The sequence below is a fragment of the Panulirus ornatus genome, chromosome 67 (assembly GCF_036320965.1).
Source record: "Panulirus ornatus isolate Po-2019 chromosome 67, ASM3632096v1, whole genome shotgun sequence".
NCBI classification, from domain to species: Eukaryota; Metazoa; Arthropoda; class Malacostraca; order Decapoda; family Palinuridae; genus Panulirus; species Panulirus ornatus.
In genome coordinates this window covers 16,493,253-16,517,686 of record NC_092290.1, presented here as the reverse complement: position 1 = coordinate 16,517,686, position 24,434 = coordinate 16,493,253, and the positions used below count along the sequence as shown (strand labels likewise).

At 44.6% G+C, this 24,434-nt stretch overlaps 1 protein-coding gene across 1 annotated transcript in view; it reads left to right on the top strand.

Moving 5' to 3' along the window:
* The first annotated feature begins 353 nt into the window (after window positions 1-353).
* LOC139747157 (uncharacterized) overlaps window positions 354-24,434 on the top strand; it is an 80,576-nt gene continuing 56,495 nt past the window's right edge. Inside the window, exon 1 of the mRNA XM_071659108.1 lies at window positions 354-545. The gene's annotated coding sequence lies outside the window, so the exon portion shown is untranslated. The remainder of the gene's footprint in view (window positions 546-24,434) is intronic.

Genomic DNA, 24,434 nt, shown 5'->3' with positions numbered 1-24,434 from the left:
TCTGAGCTCCTCGTCCTCGAGTAAACAAATATAGTGAAGACATAAGCAGAAACAAAGTGGTGTGTGTCTCTCTCTCTCTTGTTTATATTGGTTGGTCGAATGCGCCTGCTCCGTCGATCGGACCAGACTGTGTGACCCTCTGCCGGGCGTACGATCACACGATGCCGCTCAAATTGCAAAAACACCTTTTCGCGACTTGCATAGCCATTATTTTCGATTTTCACCCCCCATTCCGTCGACTATAAGAACAAAATCAACAACTATGTTATGTCCATAATTACATCTATATTCACAACTTACGGGGCATCGTACAACATAGGGAAAACAAGAGCATAAAGGGCTAACATCTGAGAGAGTAGTGTAGTGGTCGAGTGCAGTGAGGAAGGTTTGTATGTCGGTGTGGAGCGGACAGCTGAGCCAGTGCAGGTGTTGGGGCTTTGCAGCTGTGCTGAGGTTTTGACTGCTGTCACGGCTGGAACCACAACCGCCCGCCCGGAAGCTGGATATCTGATATCTGTAGTACTGCTCGCAACAGAGATATTTTAGTGAGTACTGAATTATGATATCGGTACAATATGCTTCTTTTTGATTCAGCATTGAAATTATCTAAGGACCTCATATTACACCAAATAATATATATATATATATATATATATATATATATGTATATATATATATATATATATATATATATATATATATATATATATATATATATAATCACATGAGCATGAGCGTTAAATGGCAATGTTTTCTTGTCACACTGAGGTAATCATTTTGAAAGATTTTCTAAAGTGTGGACTGAAGACTAAATGGTATTAATGTAACTAGAAGTGTCTCATCTCTAGATTGCATCTAGGAATGTTACATGTCTTGATGTATCTCAAAGTTCTTCATGTCTGGATGAAGGCAGGAGTACCTCGTGTCTCAATGCCTCTAAGACAGACGTGTTTCATGATGCCTAGATGTATCTTATGCCTCATTTACAGGATGTATATAGAAGTGCCTCATGTCTAGTTGTATCTAATAGTGCCTCATATCTAGGAGTCATCCATAGATGACTCATGTCTAGATGTTATCTAGAAGTACCTCATGTTTAGGATATATCTGAAAGTGCCTCATGTCTAGAATGCATCTAGAAATGCCTCATTTCTAGAAATATAACAATACGATGACTGAATCTCAGACGCCATCTGTGTGCATACAAGTTGTCAGTTATGTTAAGAAATTATGTCACACGTGAATTATATGTCTCATGGGTACAATGCATCTAGATGTGCGTCTATTTGACACACACACACACACACGTCCATGCTACCGTTGCGTTAATGCTGCTATAGCGTTCGTATTTTTTACTGTTGCGTACGTGTTCGTGCTGCTCCGTGCGTGTCTGAGCTGCGGTTGCAAAAGTGTTCTTGTATCTGAGACTTACGTGTCCGTGAGCTTATATGAAGGAAGTGTTTCAATAATCTACAAAAGTTTGATTAGCATTTAGAATATCCCATCCAATACTTGCTTATCGGGGCTACGGACACGACCTCAGGGGTGGATTGTGAGGCCACGAACACGACGACCCATGGGTTGGATAGTGAGGCCACGAACACTGACGACCCCATGGGTGGATTGTGAGGCCACGAACAACGACGACCCCAGGGGTGGATTGTGAGGCCACGAACAACGACTACCCCAGGGGTGGATTGTGAGGCCACGAACACGAACTCAGGCACGGTTAGTGAATCCACGAACACGACCGTACGTGTAGTATACGTACGTACTTAAGGATGATCACGTACATCAGTGTTGCCCTTCGCTGTCAACATACAGTGGCGGTTGGTTAAGTAGAAGACCCGGTCTTTGTGGATCCTCGTTACCGGGACAGGGAAAGTGGTGTCGGTGAGAGCTGGATGGGAGAGTGAGAAGGGCTGTTACTGCGTGTGGGGTGGCGGGGGAGTTGTGTGCGTGTAGAAGTCATACGTGGTTGAAAAAAAAAATGGTGTATTGTGGATAATGGTTTGATTATGTGAAATGAGGGAATGGGGATGTATATGTGAAGGGTGTTGGGAATGTATGCGACGGGATTGTGAATCTATGTGATGGGGAGAGGAACCTGTGGGTAGGAGTTGGGAATGTATGTAAATTGGATGGAAATGTCTTTGAAGAGGTTTTGAATGTATGTAAGGGGTATGAGAATTTATGTAGAGGGGTTAGGAATGTGAATGTAAGGGGATGGGAATGCGTTTGGAGGGGGTTGGGAAGGAGGGAGGGTGAGGGGTTACGGATGTATGAGGTGGTTGGCAGTGAGGGAGTTTGGGGCTTGTGCGACAGTGTCTTTGGAGTCTTGGAGGTGACTTTGGGAGTGTGTGTGAGAGAGAGAAGTGAAACATGAGGAAGAGTCGGTCTTGTAGGGTGCCTTGTGTCGGCGGAGGAAGAGAGATGGAAAAGGAAAGAAGAGGAGGAGATGGAGGGAGATGAGGCTGGAGGAAAAGGAGCAGAGGAAGAGGAATAGATGGGTAGATAAGGGAAGCAGAGTGGAATCAAGATGGAGAACGAACAAAGGAGGGGGAGGAAGAGGAGAAACAAAAGTGGAAGAGGAACAAGAGGAGGAAATGGGAGAGGAGGACAAGTGAGTTTGGGTCATTAGGAGATGGAAGAGGGTGGAGGAGAAGTCTGGAGAACGGGAGACAGGGCCGAGTGAACAAAGGAGGAAGAGGAGACCGGAAGGAGAAGAGGCGGGACACGCCCCATGCGGCTCCAGCTAAGGTCAAAGGTCACTCGTGCAAGGCAGCCAGAGGACCCCCCCCCCCGCACTTCCACTCTCCCCAGAGAGGGGGCGCAAACAATACGGGTCTTCTAAGCATGAGTTACCTTTCCTTAGGCCATCCAAATATTCGAAGTCATCTCCAATCTGCTGATGTTATCAGATTACCTTTGTCGCGAGGAGTCGTAAGATGACAGCAAGGATGTATACAGGGGAGAGGATTCTGTTTTTAAGTGGGGGAGATTACAGAGATTTGCCATCGGGGGGAGGTGTTTAGACCCGGGTAGGATTTGTCACTGGGTGAGGTGGAGATTAAGGAAAATTTACATGAGTGTTTACGTTTGCCGGACGTGTTCTCATGAGGGAAGAGATTACTGGATTGACCGGATTTCCCGGAGCGTGTCGAGGTTACAGGATTTGTCACATATACAGAAATCAATTGGTATCAGCAAGTGGGTGTGTGGAGATACAGGTCGTATCAATCAATGATGGGAGAGTATATGATTTACCAGCAAATGCTTGTAGGGAATTACAGGACTTATCGTTACATGGGGAGGAATTTGGAGGTATCTGGAGTGTATAGAGAATGCAGGGGTATCGGCAAGTGAGGGGGAGATGATAGTGTTTACGAAAGAGGATTTGTCTCCCAATGAGAAGGGATGAGAAGTCTGTACTGTGTAAAGATAACAAGATGTGTTACGAGTGATGGGGAGAGAACAGAGTCTGCTGGGAGAGTGGAAAGATGGTAGGGATTTGGTCTTATCATTCAAAAGGACTTATTTATCAAAGTGTAGCTTATACGTGTGAAAGACACAGAGGTGAGGGGTAGAAGGGAGCAAGCTAAGAGGCGCCCAGTGGGTACAATACATGGGCTAGGGAGGGTGAGAAGAGGGGCCCAGTGTCTGATGCGTTCTTGGGGGATGGAATATTAATGTCACTGCTTTTAATACAAGAGTAAGACCACAGTAGCTTCTATACACAGATGTATTCATACAGCAAGAATACAGTTGTATACAAGAAAATCCTGACGCTGACAGAGATGCAAAGGAAACGTCTTAATACAGTGCAAACTTCAGAAATGCACCATTGAAATGCAAGAGAATAGTATACACCGCCATTCCAAGACCCATTCTTAATATATATGGACCAGAATCATCGTTACTCACAAGCAAAATAAGTTCATCACAGATCCAGGCGGGCGAGATGGAGGACTGAGGGTAATCAGTGAAGATGCAGGAATAGATACGACGAGAAACACCTGTGTAGGAGAAGATTTAACTTTTACATCTGTAGGAGAAGTAATTGAAGATAATAATCTAAGGTGTTGTGGTTATATACAAGGAATGGATGACACGAGATGTGTCTAGGAGTATTTGGACAGGACCCCTTGAAGGTGAGACGAGTGGTCGAACGTCTTAGAACAGGAGAGATTGTGGACATCACGAGCTGGTTGAGAGGAAGAGGGACGACACTGGAAGATGCGGAGGAAAACTCAAAACACGAGGACAAGAACGAGAGGACATGATTGATTTGGGAGGCCGACAGACTTCTTAAGTCTACCTGACGTTTTCTGAGAAAGATGTTCATATATTTTCATTGTTGTTATGTAGTAATTGTAGTGACACCTTCTTAAAAAAAAAGTTTGAAACATATATTTTAATGTTTTAAGATTTCTTTCTTCTTTTTTCGTGGCATCTTTAGACAATTTTCTGAAATCGTGCTGTGTGTTGCCTCTTGATAGTCATCCATCCTGTCAGGCTACTGTTAACTGTCACTCATCCTGTGTGGCTACTGTTAACAGTCACTGATCCTCTGTGGCTACTGTTAACTGTCACTCATCCTGAGTGGCTACTGTTAACAGTCATCCTGTGTGGCTACTGTTAACAGTTACTCACCTGAGTGGCTATTGTTAACAGTCACTCAACCTGTCACTCATCCTGAGTGGCTACTGTTAACAGTCATCCTGTGTGGCTACTGTTAACAGTTACTCACCTGAGTGGCTATTGTTAACAGTCACTCAACCTGAGTGGCTACTGTTAACAGTCACTCATCCTGTGTGGCTACTGTTGACAGTCAGTCATCCTGTGTGGCTACTGTTAACAGTCAGTCATCCTGAGTGGCTACTGTTAACAGTCAGTCATCCTGTGTGGCTACTGTTAACAGTCACTCATCCTCTCTGACTACTGTTAACTGTCACTCATCCTGTGTGGCTACTGTTAACTGTCACTCATCCTGTGTGACTACTGTTAACAGTCACTGATCCTGTGTGGCTACTGTTAACTGTCACTCATCCTGAGTGGCTACTGTTAACAGTCATCCTGTGTGGCTACTGTTAACAGTTACTCACCTGAGTGGCTATTGTTAACAGTCACTCAACCTGAGTGGCTACTGTTAACAGTCACTCATCCTGTGTGGCTACTGTTGACAGTCAGTCATCCTGTGTGGCTACTGTTAACAGTCACTCATCCTGTGTGGCTACTGTTAACAGTCAATATACCTGTGTGGCTACTGTTAACTGTCACTCATCCTGAGTGGCTACTGTTAACAGTCACTCATCCTGTGTTGCTACTGTTAACAGTCAGTTATCCTGAGTGGCTACTGTTAACAGTCATTCATCCTGTGTTGCTACTGTTAACAGTCAGTCATCCTGAGTGGCTACTGTTAACAGTCAGTCATCCTGTGTGGCTACTGTTAACAGTCACTCATCCTCTGTGACTACTGTTAACAGTCACTCATCCTGTGTGGCTACTGTTAACAGTCAATATACCTGTGTGGCTACTGTTAACAGTCACTCATCCTCTGTGACTACTGTTAACAGTCACTCATCCTGTGTGGCTACTGTTTACAGTCACTCATCCTGTTTGCTACTGTTAACAGTCATCCTGATTGCCTGTTCCTGATCTCTCCCACATTCGTCGTGTTTCAGAGTTTTGACCATTAGTGTGTGCCTGGCAAAGGTCCTTATCTGTTGGATACGAAGTCTATAAAACATGATATATATATATATATATATATATATATATATATATATATATATATATATATATATATATATATATATATATATATATATATATATATATATACAGTGGGTATAGTATCTTCCATATATATTTTCCGCTTTTAAGTATACTAAACTCGTATATCATATTTTGCGGCACCCCTCCCACACCCGTCCCATATATATCATACTTTACGCCACCCTTATCCCATATCTCTCCTAATTCGCAGCGACCCTCTCTCTCATATTAGATTCCTTAAACGTTGTATGAAATATCTGTAACTGAGAATATTTTTTAGATTCATAGAGTTGGATTGTATGACCCATCATGTATGTATACTGTTTAATTATACGACTTATCATATAATTACCCATCATATAATTATACAGTTGGATTATATATAGGACCTATATAACACTTACGGTACAGCTGGTCCTCAGTAACCCCCTGGGCTTGAAAGGGAGATGTTACAGTTCGTAGTGCTGGCTTTTGGTACATTTTGGTACATGACTCTGGAGTGCGTCGCATTCTAAAAAAAAAAAGAAAAGGAATCTGGTATTTAGGATTCGATCCTCTGTGTCACATTCAGGATCGCTAACCGCTCCGCCAAGTAGGTTCAAGAGTACAACATCCCATGTTTTTTTTTAGAGCTGATTATCATTTGTCATATCCAACTCAAGATACGGGAATTATGGTCAACCTGGACTTCGATCAACGAATGATAATTGGTTTCAAACTTTGAACTCTCTGTCTGTCTGTCTGTCTGTCTGTCTGTCTCTCTCTCTCTCTCTCTCTCTCTCTCTCTCTCTCTCTCTCTCTCTCTCTCTCTCTCTCTCTCTCTCTCTCTCTCCCTCTCTCTCTCTCTCTCTCACTCTTCGAGTAATTCCATCTCTTTCATCAGCACCAAACATACCGTTCCTTCCCATCATTCTTTTACGTTAGACGCCAGAGCTAAAGGGGGATTCAATCCTCGGTCGTAACACGGGTTGATCCTATTCTAAACGACACCATTATTACGGATCGTACAGCAGTCTCATTCCTCTTTGACTTCAGGAGTCTTGTTCGACTCCTTTCGCGCCGCAGTGTGAGCAGAAAGGCTCTGATGTCATCGTCATTTCGCACACCTGCAGGACGAAACAGGTTCTTCTGTTTGTGCCAAACATCTGTCTGTGTACAGCCTCACCTCGCCCTCATAGTAAACGCCTTTCAAACCGCTTCATATAACACTGGGGACGCGATTGACCCTCTGCTCAATTGTTTGATCGCGAGCGATTGTGGTGAGGATCCGACGCTGGATCGTCAGAGTCCACGATGGACCCGATCATTTCCAGGAGGAGTGGCTGGAAACTTGGTCATTTCCAGCACAGCCCAGCGGCACCGCGAAATCGTGCACAAGCACGCGTAAACATATGGATATATTACGTATATTATGGAAGGCTGTACAGAAGTGATTGTGTGGATGGAGACGTATTCCTACGTGGCTTTTACATAGACGGCAAAGTCGTGAGCCGAGATGAACCCATTTTTTTAAGCTTGGCTTGAATGTGTTGATGGCTCATGAATCTCACCTCATTAATTCCAGATGATACTAAGATCTGGACAATGGTTTTGCGCACGCCCTTAGCCACGGCAACACCTTGACACTCGCTCATATTCTTATGTTGTTTATAGACTGGATGTTGCAACTCGCCAAGTGATAATTGTAAAGTACCACTGTACATTACAGTCATTTTCGCCTACAAGGGAAAGTCTGATTAGATTTTTATTAATAGGTTCTGTGCATTTGACCTTTTTTTATTTCTTCAGTTCAACCCCAAACTCCTCGCCGCTCTCGAAGTCCTTCACACACTCAGTAACTTCCAGGAAAACTATTAAACTTAGTTCGACCTGAACTTTGGGGATGTTCCAGGAATTGTAGCAGAGCGACTCATAATCATTTTCGTCAGTAATCGTTAAGTTCGGACCGCACGCATTCGTGGATCTTATATCCCTTATCACTGCAGTTCTAATGACCATTTAGAGTCATAATGATCATTACAGTCATAATGATCATTACTGTCATAATTACATAAAACGAACGTTGATCTCTGAGGTCTTCTGCCTTCACAGCTGGGCATGACGGGACGAGCTGATGTGTTGTTATGTTGTTCAATCAGGTTGTTAGAGGCAGTACTTACTACCAGACTGGCATAATTATCATTCGTTATTATCATTTATTTTTCTGTGATAACCTGGCCTTGTGCACCTCAGCCAATTTACTTTGCTAAGCATCACTATTTATAACTACATAACATCTGTGTACAGAATAACTACACAGTACTTTTACACATAGTAACTACATAAACACAAGTACCTTATATAACCATATAACACTAGCACACATTACTACATAGCATTAGCGTACATATGTCTACAAAATGTTTTTACGTACAAAGAAAATTACATAACATACAGAGAATGATTACATAACACAAATCATGAGAATTATGTGGCGGGCCTGAACATGTTAGCATGAACAATATTAAAAGTGATGATCATACCCAGGCCCATATGTGAATCCCTCTCCCATGTGTAACATCAATAACATATGAAATAGTAACTATCACACGTATCAAATTAACGCGTTGTCGACACAGCTGACAACGGCCAGTAGCCAAACTGGTTCACTGCCAGTACTCGGAAAGGGGGGTGTGGGGTGGGGGTGGGGGGAGGGGTGTTGCAAGGGGTGGTACGTGGGGCGGGGGAAGGAGTAGATGGGGGAAGGTTCGGCGGGGGGGGGGCGAATGAGGTAGGGGTGATAAGAGGGAGACAGGTAAGGGGAGGGTTGGAGGGAAGGGGGAGGATGAATGGTCTGTAACCAAGTTATCTGCTGGAGGACAGTGCATGGGAAAGACAGATAGCAGAAGCCCTGATGGTCTGTGACGAGGGTATCTGCTGGAGGACAGTACATGGGAAAGACAGATACCAGAAGACCCGATGGTCTGTGACGAGGATGTCTGCTGGAGGACAGTACATGGGAAGGATAGATACCAGAAGACCCGATGGTCTGTGACGAGGGTATCTGCTGGAGGACAGTACATGGGAAAGACAGATACCAGAAGACCCGATGGTCTGTGACGAGGATGTCTGCTGGAGGACAGTACATGGGAAGGACAGATAACAGAAGACCCGAATGTCTGTCATGAGGGTGTCTGCTGGAGGACAATGCATGGGGAGGACAGATATCAGAAGACCCGATGGTCTGTGACGAGGGTGTCTGCTGGAGGACAGTGCATGGGAAGGACAGATAACAGAAGACCCGATGGTCTGTGACGAGGACACGTGTCTGCTGGAGGACAGTACATGGGAAGGACAGATACCAGAAGACCTGATGGTCTGTGACGAGGGTATCTGCTGGAGGACAGTACATGGGAAAGACAGATACCAGAAGACCCGATGGTCTGTGACGAGGGTATCTGATGGAGGACAGTAACAGTAACCTTAACTCAGTAAGTTATATAGAATGAGACAGGATAGGGAGGTAAACACTCCACCACTCCCTCCGGCAAGCAAATGGCTACAGAGGAACACAAGGACAGAAAATACTGAGGTAGAAACCTTATTGGAAATGATGGATGAAGCAAATCACATTCTGATGTTAATCACTGACGCTGGATAATCTGCACATAGAAACGGAATAGTTAATTGCGTGCTTATGGTCTTGTTAATCATGAGCAGACGTATTAACTGCTGATTAGAATCATTAAAGAATATGTCTATCTGTGTTTTCTTCTTTAGATTGTGGTCTGTTCCATTGTTCTGTAGTTACTGATGAAGGAAATTATGCTTCTTGTTTGTAATATATGTTTTTACTCTTACATGAACGCCGTAATATCTGTCTAAGACGAAGAAATGACTTCAAGTTATATTATCAGAATTATCTGATGTCTAGAGAGCTATGAAACCTTCTGGGACTCTAAGGTGTTTCCAGAAACTAATTCAAAGTTCCCCTGGGATCTTAAATCCATATTGTTCATATGTAAGCGACAAATGGGTTTTGCTGCTCCTTTTTGCATTTGTTCTAATATTTTTTTTTTTTCGTCTTTGATATCGTCTGGGGGAGCCAGAGCCGAGTTGTGTATTCGAAATATAACCCGACTTTTTAGGAGTTATGAAAAGAGTCTTTCGGTTTGCAGTTGATATATGTAAGATATGAAACATAACACTGATAAATCATATCCAACGATGCATTGTCTCACATACCGTGGGTCAATACTGCTATAATGGTTATCGCTACAGGATTTTCTTCCTTGGCTTCTCAAGCATTATTTTGTGTTATGCTTTTCGTACCAAAATAGAGGAGCTTGCATAAATCTAAATTACAATCGATATACATCGCGCCTTTGACCGTTACATCAATATGTAATAACGTCGCTGACCATTACATCAATATACATCACACCAGTGACCACTACATCAATATACATCACACCAATGATCATTACATCCATACTCAACATTCCACTAACCACTACGTCAATATTCATCTTGCCACTAACCACTACATCAATATTCATCATGCCACTAACCACTACATCAATATTCATCATGCCACTAACCACTACATCCATATTCATCATGCCACTAACCACTACATCAATATTCATCATGCCACTAACCACTACATGAATATTCATCATGCCACTAACCACTACATCCATATTCATCATGCCACTAACCACTACATGAATATTCATCATGCCACTAACCACTACATCCATATTCATCATGCCACTAACCACTACATCAATATTCATCATTCCACTAACCACTACATCCATATTCATCATGCCACTAACCACTACATGAATATTCATCATGCCACTAACCACTACATCCATATTCATCATGCCACTAACCACTACATCAATATTCATCATGCCACTAACCACTACATCCATATTCATCATGCCACTAACCACTACATCATATTCATCATGCCACTAACCACTACATCCATATTCATCATGCCACTAACCACTACATCAATATTCATCATGCCACTAACCACTACATCCATATTCATCATGCCACTAACCACTACATCCATATTCATCATGCCACTAACCACTACATCCATATTCATCATGCCACTAACCACTACATCCATATTCATCATGCCACTAACCACTACATCCATATTCATCATGCCACTAACCACTACATCCATATTCATCATGCCACTAACCACTACATCAATATTCATCATGCCACTAACCACTACATCCATATTCATCATGCCACTAACCACTACATCCATATTCATCATGCCACTAACCACTACATCCATATTCATCATTCCACTAACCACTACATCCATATTCATCATTCCACTAACCACTACATCAATATTCATCATTCCACTAACCACTACATCCATATTCATCATGCCACTAACCACTACATCAATATTCATCATGCCACTAACCACTACATCCATATTCATCATGCCACTAACCACTACATCCATATTCATCATGCCACTAACCACTACATCAATATTCATCATGCCACTAACCACTACATCCATATTCATCATGCCACTAACCACTACATCAATATTCATCATGCCACTAACCACTACATCAATATTCATCATGCCACTAACCACTACATCCATATTCATCATGCCACTAACCACTACATCAATATTCATCATGCCACTAACCACTACATCAATATTCATCATGCCACTAACCACTACATGAATATTCATCATGCCACTAACCACTACATCAATATTCATCATGCCACTAACCACTACATCAATATTCATCATGCCACTAACCACTACATCCATATTCATCATGCCACTAACCACTACATCAATATTCATCATGCCACTAACCACTACATCAATATTCATCATGCCACTAACCACTACATCCATATTCATCATGCCACTAACCACTACATCAATATTCATCATGCCACTAACCACTACATCAATATTCATCATGCCACTAACCACTACATCCATATTCATCATGCCACTAACCACTACATCAATATTCATCATGCCACTAACCACTACATCCATATTCATCATGCCACTAACCACTACATCAATATTCATCATGCCACTAACCACTACATCCATATTCATCATGCCACTAACCACTACATCAATATTCATCATGCCACTAACCACTACATCATATTCATCATGCCACTAACCACTACATCCATATTCATCATGCCACTAACCACTACATGAATATTCATCATGCCACTAACCACTACATCCATATTCATCATGCCACTAACCACTACATCAATATTCATCATTCCACTAACCACTACATCCATATTCATCATGCCACTAACCACTACATCAATATTCATCATGCCACTAACCACTACATCCATATTCATCATGCCACTAACCACTACATCCATATTCATCATGCCACTAACCACTACATCAATATTCATCATTCCACTAACCACTACATCCATATTCATCATGCCACTAACCACTACATCAATATTCATCATTCCACTAACCACTACATCCATATTCATCATGCCACTAACCACTACATCCATATTCATCATGCCACTAACCACTACATCAATATTCATCATTCCACTAACCACTACATCCATATTCATCATTCCACTAACCACTACATCCATATTCATCATGCCACTAACCACTACATCAATATTCATCATTCCACTAACCACTACATCCATATTCATCATTCCACTAACCACTACATCCATATTCATCATGCCACTAACCACTACATCAATATTCATCATTCCACTAACCACTACATCCATATTCATCATGCCACTAACCACTACATCAATATTCATCATTCCACTAACCACTACATCCATATTCATCATGCCACTAACCACTACATCCATATTCATCATGCCACTAACCACTACATCAATATTCATCATTCCACTAACCACTACATCCATATTCATCATGCCACTAACCACTACATCAATATTCATCATGCCACTAACTACTACATAAATATTCATCATGCCACTAACCACTACATGAATATTCATCATGCCACTAACCACTACATCAATATTCATCATGCCACTAACCACTACATCAATATTCATCATGCCACTAACCACTACATCAATATTCATCATGCCACTAACCACTACATCAATATTCATCATGCCACTAACCACTACATCAATATTCATCATGCCACTAACCACTTCATCATTCTCAGTCTCTCTGAATCATCAAAATCTTCTGTTTGGGATATATTAACTAATTTCATGTTGTCTGCAAAATTCTGAAACTTTTCAAAGGCGAGTGATATCTCGCTGTTATCTGTATGGATAATGAGGACAATATGAGTTTGATATATGGATAATGAGGACAATGTGAGTTTGATATATGGATAATGAGGACAATAGGGGTTTGAAATCTGGACAATGAGGACAAATGAGGTATGCATATGGTCAATGAGGAAAATAGGGGTTTAAGATATGGATAATGAGGACAACATGAGTTTAAACTGAGCCTTGTGGTCACCTTCTCCTTCATGAGCAGTCAGCCATACATATGCCTCATCCCTGAATATCACGTCCTGTTTGGCATCAGCCAGCCAGCCAGCCAGCCAGCCAGCCAGTCAGCCAGCTAGTCAGCCAGTCAGCCAGCTAGTCATCCAACCAGCCAGCTAGTTAGTCAACAAGCCAATCAACCACCCATCTAGCCAGCCAGCCAGCTAGTCAGCTAATCAGCCAGCCAGCTAATCAGCCAGCTAGTCAGCCAACCAGCAAGTCAGCCAGCCAGCCAGCCAGCCAGTCAGCCAACCAGCTAGTCAGCCAGCCAGCAGTCAACCAGTCAGCCAGCTAGTCAGCCAACCAGCTAGTCAGCCAGCCAGCCAGCCAGTCAGCTAGTCAACCAACCAGCCAGTCAGTCAGCCAGTCAACCAACCAGCTAGTCAGCCAACGAGCTAGTCAGTCAGCCAGCCAGCCAGCCAGCCAGCAGTCAACCAGTCAGTCAGCCAGCCAGCCAGCCAGTCAGCCAGTCAACCAACCAGCCAGCCAGCCAGTCAGCCAGCCAGCAACTGGTACGAACTGTAGATTCCCTGTACCGTGTGATATTCACTTATGTTCGAGGGTCAGTATTATGTGGCGCTTTACTGTAAGGCGTACGGGAGGGTTGGGGGGGAGTTGGGCGTGGCAGGAGGGAGCAGGCGGGGGAGTTGGGTAGGCTAGGGAGGAGGGAGGTAAGGGAGGTCTCGGCCGGGACGAGGGAGACGGGAGAGGATGGAAACAAGGGAGGGTTTTGGAGGGGGGTAAAGGGGGAGGAGATTGAGAGGGGGGGATGGAGGGGATTGCTTGGAGGGGGGGGGGGTGTGGTGGTGGTGATAGGGTGGAGGAGAGAGAGAGAGAGAGAGAGAGAGAGAGAGAGAGAGAGAGAGAGAGAGAGAGAGAGAGAGAGAGAGAGTCACAGTGGGACAGTCGGGAGAGGAACAGGAGGAAGGGAAAGGCAGCTGGAAGAGAGAAAGTCTTCGTGGATTTCTTTTCCCTTAAGTTGGTTTGAGTATGTCTCCCTCCCTCCCCCACCTCCAGCAGGCAGGCCGGTCCTTACTGCTGGGTGATCAGCCCGGCTGTCAGGACACGCAAGGTGCATACCTGCCCTTTGCAACGGCTCAACCTGACTGGAGCGGTACATTCTGGAGGAACTTGTTTTGCGAGCGATGGAGAATGTGTGGAAGGCGAGAACTTTATCCTGGTGAGCGAAAATGGGTAATATTTGAAGGAATAGTGATTCCAACAATGTTATATGGTTGCGAGGCGTGGGCTATAGGTAGGGTTGTGCGGAGGAGGGTGGATGTGCTGGAAATGAGATGTTTGAGGACAATATGTGGTGTGAGGTGGTTTGATCGAGTAAGCAATGAAAGGGTAAGAGCGATGTGTGGTAACAAAAAGAGTGTGGTTGAGAGAGCAGAAGAGGGTGTTTGGAAATGGTTTGGTCACATAGAGAGAATGAGTGAGGAAAGATTGCCAAAGAGGATATGTGTGTCAGAGGTGGAGGGGACGAGGAAAAGTGGGAGACCAAATTGTAGGTGGAAGGAAGGAGTGAAAAAGATTTTGAGCGATCGAGGCCTGAACATGCATGAGGATGAGAGGCGTGCAAGGAAAGAGTGAATTGGAACGATGTGTTATACCGGGGTCGACGTGCTGTCAATGGACTGAACCAGGACATGTGAAACTTCTGGGGCAAGACTTGGAAAGTTCTGTGGGGCCTGGATGTGAAAAGGGAGCTGTGGTTTCGGTGCATTACACATGACAGCTAGAGACTGAGTGTGAACGTTTGTGGCCTTTGTTGTCTGTTTTCCTGGCGCTACCTCGCTGACGCAGGGGGTAGCGATGCTGTTTCCTGTGGGGCAAGCTGGCGCCGGGAATGGATGAAGGCAAGCGAGTATGAATATATATATATATATATATATATATATATATATATATATATATATATATATATATATATATATATATATATATATATATATATTTTGTGCTTTGTCGCTGTCTCCCGCGTTTGCGAGGTAGCGCAAGGAAACAGACGAAAGAAATGGCCCAACCCACCCCCTTACACATGTATATACATACGTCCACACACGCAAATATACATACCTACACAGCTTTCCATGGCTTACCCCAGACGCTTCATATGCCCTGATTCAATCCACTGACAGCACGTCAACCCCGGTATACCACATCGATCCAATTCACTCTATTCCTTGCCCTCCTTTCACCCTCCTGCATGTTCAGGCACCGATCACACAAAATCTTTTTCACTCCATCTTTCCACCTCCAATTTGGTCTCCCACTTCTCCTCGTTCCCTCCACCTCCGACACATATATCCTCTTGGTCAATCTTTCCTCACTCATTCTCTCCATGTGCCCAAACCATTTCAAAACACCCTCTTCTGCTCTCTCAACCACGCTCTTTTTATTTCCACACATCTCTCTTACCCTTACGTTACTCACTCGATCAAACCACCTCAGACCACACATTGTCCTCAAACATCTCATTTCCAGCACATCCATCCTCCTGCGCACAACTCTATCCATAGCCCACGCCTCGCAACAATACAACATTGTTGGAACCACTATTCCTTCAAACATACCCATTTTTGCTTTCCGAGATAATGTTCTCGACTTCCACACATTCTTCAAGGCTCCCAGGATTTTCGCCCCCTCCCCCACCCTATGATCCACTTCCGCTTCCATGGATCCATCCGCTGCCAGATCCTTTCCCAGATATCTAAAACACTTTACTTCCTCCAGTTTTTCTCCATTCAAACTTACCTCCCAATTGACTTGACCCTCAACCCTACTGTACCTAATAACCTTGCTCTTATTCACATTTACTCTTAACTTTTTTCTTTCACACACTTTACCAAACTCAGTCACCAGCTTCTGCAGTTTCTCACATGAATCAGCCACCAGCGCTGTATCATCAGCGAACAACAACTGACTCACTTCCCAAGCTCTCTCATCCCCAACAGACTTCATACTTGCCCCTCTTTCCAAAACTCTTGCATTCACCTCCCTAACAACCCCATCCATAAACAAATTAAACAACCATGGAGACATCACACACCCCTGCCGCAAACCTACATTCACTGAGAACCAATCACTTTCCTCTCTTCCTACACGTACACATGCCTTACATCCTCGATAAAAACTTTTCACTGCTTCTAACAACTTGCCTCCCACACCATATATTCTTAATACCTTCCACAGAGCATCTCTATCAACTCTATCATATGCTTTCTCCAGATCCATAAATGCTACATACAAATCCATTTGCTTTTCTAAGTATTTCTCACATACATTCTTCAAAGCAAACACCTGATCCACACATCCTCTACCACTTCTGAAACCACACTGCTCTTCCCCAATCTCATGCTCTGTACATGCCTTCACCCTCTCAATCAATACCCTCCCATATAATTTACCAAGAATACTCAACAAACTTATACCTCTGTAATTTAAGCACTCACTCTTATCCCCTTTGCCTTTGTACAATGGCACTATGCACGCATTCCGCCAATCCTCAGGCACCTCACCATGAGTCATACATACATTAAATAACCTTACCAACCAGTCAATAATACAGTCACCCCCTTTTTTAATAAATTCCACTGCAATACCATCCAAACCTGCTGCCTTGCCGGCTTTAATCTTCCGCAAAGCTTTTGCTACCTCTTCTCTGTTTACCAAATCATTTTCTCTAACCCTCTCACTTTGCACACCACCTCGACCAAAACACCCTATATCTGCCACTCTATCATCAAACACATTCAACAAACCTTCAAAATACTCACTCCATCTCCTTCTCACATCACCACTACTTGTTATCACCTCCCCATTTGCGCTCTTCATTGGAGTTCCCATTTGCTCCCTTGTCTTACGCACTTTATTTACCTCCTTCCAAAACATCTTTTTATTCTCCCTAAAATTTAATGATACTCTCTCACCCCACCTCTCATTTGCCCTCTTTTTCACCTCTTGCACCTTTCTCTTGACCTCCTGTCTCTTTCTTTTATACATCTCCCACTCAATTGCATTTTTTCCCTGCAAAAATCGTCCAAATGCCTCTCTCTTCTCTTTCACTAATAATCTTGCTTCTTCATCCCACCACTCACTACCCTTTCTAATCAACCCACCTCCCACTCTTCTCATGCCACAAGCATCTTTTCCGCAATCCATCACTGATTCCCTAAATACATCCCATTCCTCCCCCACTCCCCTTACTTCCATTGTTCTCACCTTTTTCCATTCTGTACTCAGTCTCTCCTGGTACTTCCTCACACAAGTCTCCTTCCCAAGCTCACTTACTCTCATCACCCTCTTCACCCCAACATTAACTCTTCTTTTCTGAAAACCCATACAAATCTTCACCTTAGCCTCCACAAGATAATGATCAGACATCCCTCCAGTTGCACCTCTCAGCACAATATATATATATATATATATATATATATATATATATATATATATATATATATATATATATATATATATATATATATATATATATATATATATATCCCTGGGGATAGGGGAGAAAGAATACTTCCCACGTATTCCCTGCGTGTCGTAGAAGGCGACTAAAAGGGGAGGGAGCGGGGGGCTGGAAATCTTCCCCTCTCATTTTTTTTTTCTTTTTTTTTTAATTTTCCAAAAGAAGGAACAGACAAGGGGGCCAGGTGAGAATATTCCCTCAAAGGCCCAGTTCTCTGTTCTTAACGCTACCTCACTAACGCGGGAAATGGCGAATAGTTTGAAAGAAAGAAAAAAGATATATATATATATATATATATATATATATATATATATATATATATATATATATATATATATATATATATATATATATATATGCGTATATATGTATATGACTGTGTATGGGCATGTATGTATATATGTGTGATGTTAGCTGGTGATGGCAGATTCAAAAGTTCCTGGCTATGAAGTACATGTAGTCCCTCTGATTGACTTGCTACAGGCGCTGCCTGTCACTCAGTGCAGCAGCTCAAACTAGCTCATCCGGGTCACTCACGTGTCGGACCCCTCCTTTTTTTCCATCTCAGGTCAGAGGTCAGACCTCCTGGAAGTGTGTACACGTTAAAGATACATTGCTTCTGTGTCGTCAACAGTTATGTAAGCGAGACATCCAGTCTCTTCGCCGGGAACGTAGATATGACTGTTCTCACGCTAGTTTGCCTGGCTTCTCTCTCTTCATTGTTATCTTTGACGATACTCGGACAAGACCTCGCTCTCCTTTTGCCCTGAGTCTGATTATGTAGTGTGTTGCTTCCCTGAAGGAGAGGTGACTGGGGTCCATCCAGGGAACATCGAAGACTCTGTTGCTTCCCTGAAGGAGAGATGACTGGGGGCCATCCAGGGAACATCGAAGTCTCTGTTGCTTCCCTGAAGGAGAGGTGACTGGGGGCCATCCAGAGAACATCGAAGCCTCTGTTGCTTCCCTGAAGGAGAGGTGACTGGGGTCCATCCAGGGAACATCGAAGCCACTGTTGCTTCAATGAAGGAGAGGTGACTGGGGGCCATCCAGAGAACATCGAAGTCTCTGTTGCTTCAATGAAGGAGAGGTGACTGGGGTCCATCCAGGGAACATCGAAGCCTCGAGTCATCTGTCCATAATCGCTTCCCTTATCTTGGCTTCTTTGTTTCGAGACAATAAAACCTTATCATCGATCATGTCTCGAGATCTTTACGCGAGGTCTTCAGTTCCCGCTGACAAAGCCATCGACATTTACATCCGTTAAACACCAAAGTGTTGTCGAGGGGGGACGACTTCTTCCCTCCCTAACAACACTGTGTTGAGCAGGTGCTCTGTGTTCCACTGGAAACATCTTCATGTGCGACTGAAGGTGTTGAGGGCCCCCCTCGATAGCTGTAAGTTATTGGTTATCGATCGTCGGTGACAAGATAAAAGGTGCATTTGACATCTTTTTCTCTGTCCATGTCGTGTGTGATGGTGACGGAAGGACCTGGGATGGGGAGTTATAGGAGGGGAGGATAGGGTCTGGAGGAGGATGGGCACAGAAAGTGGAGAGGGGAGGTAGAAGAAGGAAGGGGGAGAGTGGCGGGAGTGAGGGAGAGATGGCGAGTTTGTGGTAGGAAGAGGAGTGGGGTGGAAGCCAGATGTGGGCAGATAAAAGCTAGAAGAGTGGAAGGTGGACCTACGTAAGGGGAAGAAGAGGGGCCCGGGAGCCAAAGGAACGGGGGAGGAGGAGGAGTGGAGAGGGAGGGGAGAAGGGAAGGGTGGAAGAGGAAGACGAGAAGGGTGACCAGACAAGGGGAAGAAAGGGAGAATGCGAATCAGATGAGGAGAGTTGGGGGGGGGGGGGGCTAGAGGGAGAGAAGGGAGCTTGAAGTAGGGATGGGAGAGGGGAAGCGGGAGGCAGATGAGGGAAGGAGGCTGGAGGGGGAGAGCCAGGTGGCGAGGCGACTCCCGACGTACGTCTTCACAACCTGAGACAAGGGCGAGGGGGGGGGCCTCATGGTTGGGGGAGAGGGGAGAGAGGGGAAGTATGGGAGGAAGAGGGGATTTTTTCTTTTAATTGGGTGGTTGGGAAAGTGGTGAGGGGAAGGAGGGGTGTTGGACAGGGGAAGGAAGGGGGTTGAACGGGGGAAGAAAGTGGGGGGGGGAGGGTGTAGTCGAGACACGGAAGACAGTCACACAGTGTACACATAGTGTGTGGTGTAGGGGGTCACTGTGGTGTGTGGTGTAGGGGGTCACTGTGGTGTGTGGTGTAGGGGGTCACTGTGGTGTGTGGTGTAGGGGGTCACTGTGGTGTAGGGGGTCACTGTGGTGTGTGGTGTAGGGGTCACTGTGGTGTAGGGGGTCACTGTGGTGTGTGGTGTAGGGGGTCACTGTGGTGTAGGGGGTCACTGTGGTGTAGGGGGTCACTGTGGTGTGTGGTGTAGGGGGTCACTGTGGTGTGTGGTGTAGGGGGTCACTGTGGTGTGTGGTGTAGGGGGTCACTGTGGTGTGTGGTGTAGGGGGTCACTGTGATGTGTGGTGTAGGGGGTCACTGTGGTGTGTGGTGTAGGGGGTCACTGTGGTGTGCGGTGTAGGGGGGTCACTGTGGTGTGTGGTGTAGGGGGTCACTGTGGTGTGTGGTGTAGGGGGTCACTGTGGTGTGTGGTGTAGGGGGTCACTGTGGTGTGTGGTGTAGGGGGTCACTGTGGTGTGTGGTGTAGGGGGTCACTGTGGTGTGTGGTGTAGGGGGTCACTGTGGTGTGTGGTGTAGGGGGTCACTATGGTGTGTGGTGTAGGGGGTCACTGTGGTGTGTGGTGTAGGGGGTCACTGTGGTGTGTGGTGTAGGGAAGTCAGTGTGGTGTGTGGTGTAGGGGTCACTGTGATGTGTGGTGTAGGGGGTCACTGTGGTGTGTGGTGTAGGGGAGTCACTGTGGTGTGTGGTGTAGGGGTCACTGTGGTGTGTGGTGTAGGGGGTCACTGTGGTGTGTGGTGTAGGGGGTCACTGTGGTGTGTGGTGTAGGGGGTCACTGTGGTGTGCGGTGTAGGGGGTCACTGTGGTGTGTGGTGTAGGGGAGTCACTGTGGTGTGCGGTGTAGGGGGGTCACTGTGGTGTGTGGTGTAGGGGGTCACTGTGGTGTGTGGTGTAGGGGGTCACTGTGGTGTGTGGTGTAGGGGGTCACTGTGGTGTGTGGTGTAGGGGGTCACTGTGGTGTAGGGGGTCACTGTGGTGTGTGGTGTAGGGGGTCACTGTGGTGTGTGGTGTAGGGGGTCACTGTGGTGTGTGGTGTAGGGGAGTCACTGTGGTGTGTGGTGTAGGGGGTCACTGTGGTGTGTGGTGTAGGGGGTCACTGTGGTGTGTGGTGTAGGGGGTCACTGTGGTGTGTGGTGTAGGGGGTCACTGTGGTGTGTGGTGTAGGGGTCACTGTGTGTGTGGTGTAGGGGGTCACTGTGGTGTGTGGTGTAGGGGGTCACTATGGTGTGTGGTGTAGGGGGTCACTGTGGTGTGTGGTGTAGGGGGTCACTGTGGTGTATGGTGTAGGGGGTCACTGTGGTGTGTGGTGTAGGGGGTCACTGTGGTGTGTGGTTTAGGGGGTCACTGTGGTGTGTGGTGTAGGGGGTCACTGTGGTGTGTGGTGTAGGGGGTCACTGTGATGTGTGGTGTAGGGGGTCACTGTGGTGTGTGGTGTAGGGGAGTCACTGTGGTGTGTGGTGTAGGGGTTACTGTGGTGTGTGGTGTAGGGGGTCACTGTGGTGTGTGGTGTAGGGGAGTCACTGTGGTGTGTGGTGTAGGGGTTACTGTGGTGTGTGGTGTAGGGGGTCACTGTGGTGTGTGGTGTAGGGGGTCACTGTGGTGTGTGGTGTAGGGGGTCACTGTGATGTGTGGTGTAGGGGGTCACTGTGGTGTGTGGTGTAGGGGATTCACTGTGGTGTGTGGTGTAGGGGTCACTGTGGTGTGTGGTGTAGGGGGTCACTGTGGTGTGTGGTGTAGGGGGTCACTGAGTCTTTCTATTTGTTTATATTACATGAGTTTACATGAGAAAGACAGACAACATGAGACCCACGACTGAGTTGTCTGGTTAAAAAGAAAAAAATGGAGTTTAACTTCGAAAATGCAATTCCACTCAGCAGTTTTTTAAGCTATCACCGACTCCCTGCTGCTGCACATTAACCTTCTAGTGTCCCAGTCACCGCTGTCGTTTATACAATTTTCTTCTGGCGTTTTTCTCGGAGTATACCTGAATTTATGAGATATTTTTACAAACGACTTTTGAAGGTATTTATGATCTTAGCATTCACTACGTGTGACGGTAACTTACTTCAGTGCTCAACACACCTATGGGAAAACCTGCTTCATCCCCATATTTTCTTCCAGTTTCCACCATATTGTTTGCTCTGCATCCATTAAACATTTGCCAGCTGCTGTTTACCCAAGGCTTTCATGTTTATTCTGTCGGTAATTAGGTTGCGGCGGTAAACACTCGTTTGTGACGAATCATAGAGACTTATTTGATAACCACTGTGGAATCATAGACACTTATTTGATAACCACTGTGGAATCACAGAGACTTATTTGATAACCACTGTGGAATCACAGAGACTTATTTGATAACCACTGTGGAATCATGGAGACTTATTTGATAACCACTGTGGAATCATAGAGACTTATTTTGTACCCACTGTGGAATCAAAGGCTTATTTTGTACCCGCTGTGGAATCATAGAGACTTATTTTGTACCCACTGTGGAATCAAAGACTTATTTTGTACCCACTGTGGAATCATAGAGACTTATTTTGTACCCACTGTGGAATCAAAGACTTATTTTGTACCCACTGTGGAAACATAGACTTATTTTGTACCCACTGTGGAATCATAGACTTATTTGATAACCACTGTGGAATCATAGAGACTTATTTTGTACCCACTGTGGAATCAAAGACTTATTTTGTATCCACTGTGGAATCATAGAGACTTATTTTGTACCCACTGTGGAATCATAGAGACTTATTTCATAACCACTGTGGAATCATAGAGACTTATTTTATAACCACTGTGGAATCATAGAGACTTATTTGATAACCACTATGGAATCATAGAGACTTATTTTGTACCCACTATGGAATCCAAGACTTATTTTGTACCCACTGTGGAATCATAGAGACTTATTTTATAACCACTGTGGAATCATAGAGACTTATTTTGTACTCACTATGGAATCAAAGACTTTTTTGTACCCACTGTGGAATCATAGAGACTTATTTTGTACCCACTGTGGAATCAAAGACTTATTTTGTACCCACTGTGGAATCATAGAGACTTATTTTGTACCCACTGTGGAATCATAGAGACTTATTTTGTACCCACTGTGGAATCAAAGACTTATTTTGTACCCACTGTGGAATCATAGACTTATTTTGTACCCACTGTGGAATCATAGACTTATTTTGTACCCACTGTGGAATCATAGACTTATTTTGTACCCACTGTGGAATCATAGACTTATTTTGTACCCACTGTGGAATCATAGAGACTTAATTTGTACTAACTGGGGAATCACAGACTTATTTTGTACCCACTGTGGAATCGCAGAGACTTATTTTGTACCCACTGTGGAATCATAGACTTATTTTGTACCCACTGTGGAATCATAGAGACTTATTTTGTACCCACTGTGGAATCATAGAGACTTATTTTGTACCCACTGTGGAATCAAAGACTTATTTTGTACCCACTGTGGAATCATAAACTTATTTTGTACCCACTGTGGAATCATAGACTTATTTTGTACCCACTGTGGAATCATAGACTTATTTTGTACCCACTGTGGAATCATAGACTTATTTTGTACCCACTGTGGAATCATAGAGACTTAATTTGTACTAACTGGGGAATCACAGACTTATTTTGTACCCACTGTGGAATCGCAGAGACTTATTTTGTACCCACTGTGGAATCATAGAGACTTAATTTGTACTAACTGGGGAATCACAGACTTATTTTGTACCCACTGTGGAATCGCAGAGACTTATTTTGTACCCACTGTGGAATCATAGAGACATTTTGTACCCACTATGGAATCGTAAAGACTATTTTGAACCCACTGTGGAATCGTAGAGACTTTTTTTTAAACCCACTGTAGCTCTATCATGTTGTGGGTACGTTGTGGTGTGAGTGAGGTGTACCGAGGGAGGAGGTCAGTAGAGAAAGGTGCCATCGCCCTAACTTGGTCTGCTTCGTGTTTACTTCTGAGAGTATACCACTCTTCCTTTTAAGGTTTATTACGTGTTACATGCCACATATATGGCATACCACATATATGGCATACCACATATATGGCATACCACATATATGGCATACCTTTGATACACGCCTGGAACACCTGTGGAGACTTGGGTGAAAGGGAAGCACATGGATATGATTTTGATACATATATTCATCACTTGTGATGATGTTATGTGAAATGGGGTTACTCATGCGTCATGCGACCACGTTCATGCGACGGTGAGAGGTGGGGAGAGTTGAGGGGGTGGATGGGTTTGCAGTGTGGGTGAGGGGGGTGAGTTTTGATAGAGAGAGGTTGGGGAAGGATTGGAGGAAGGTGTGGGAGATGCAAAGAA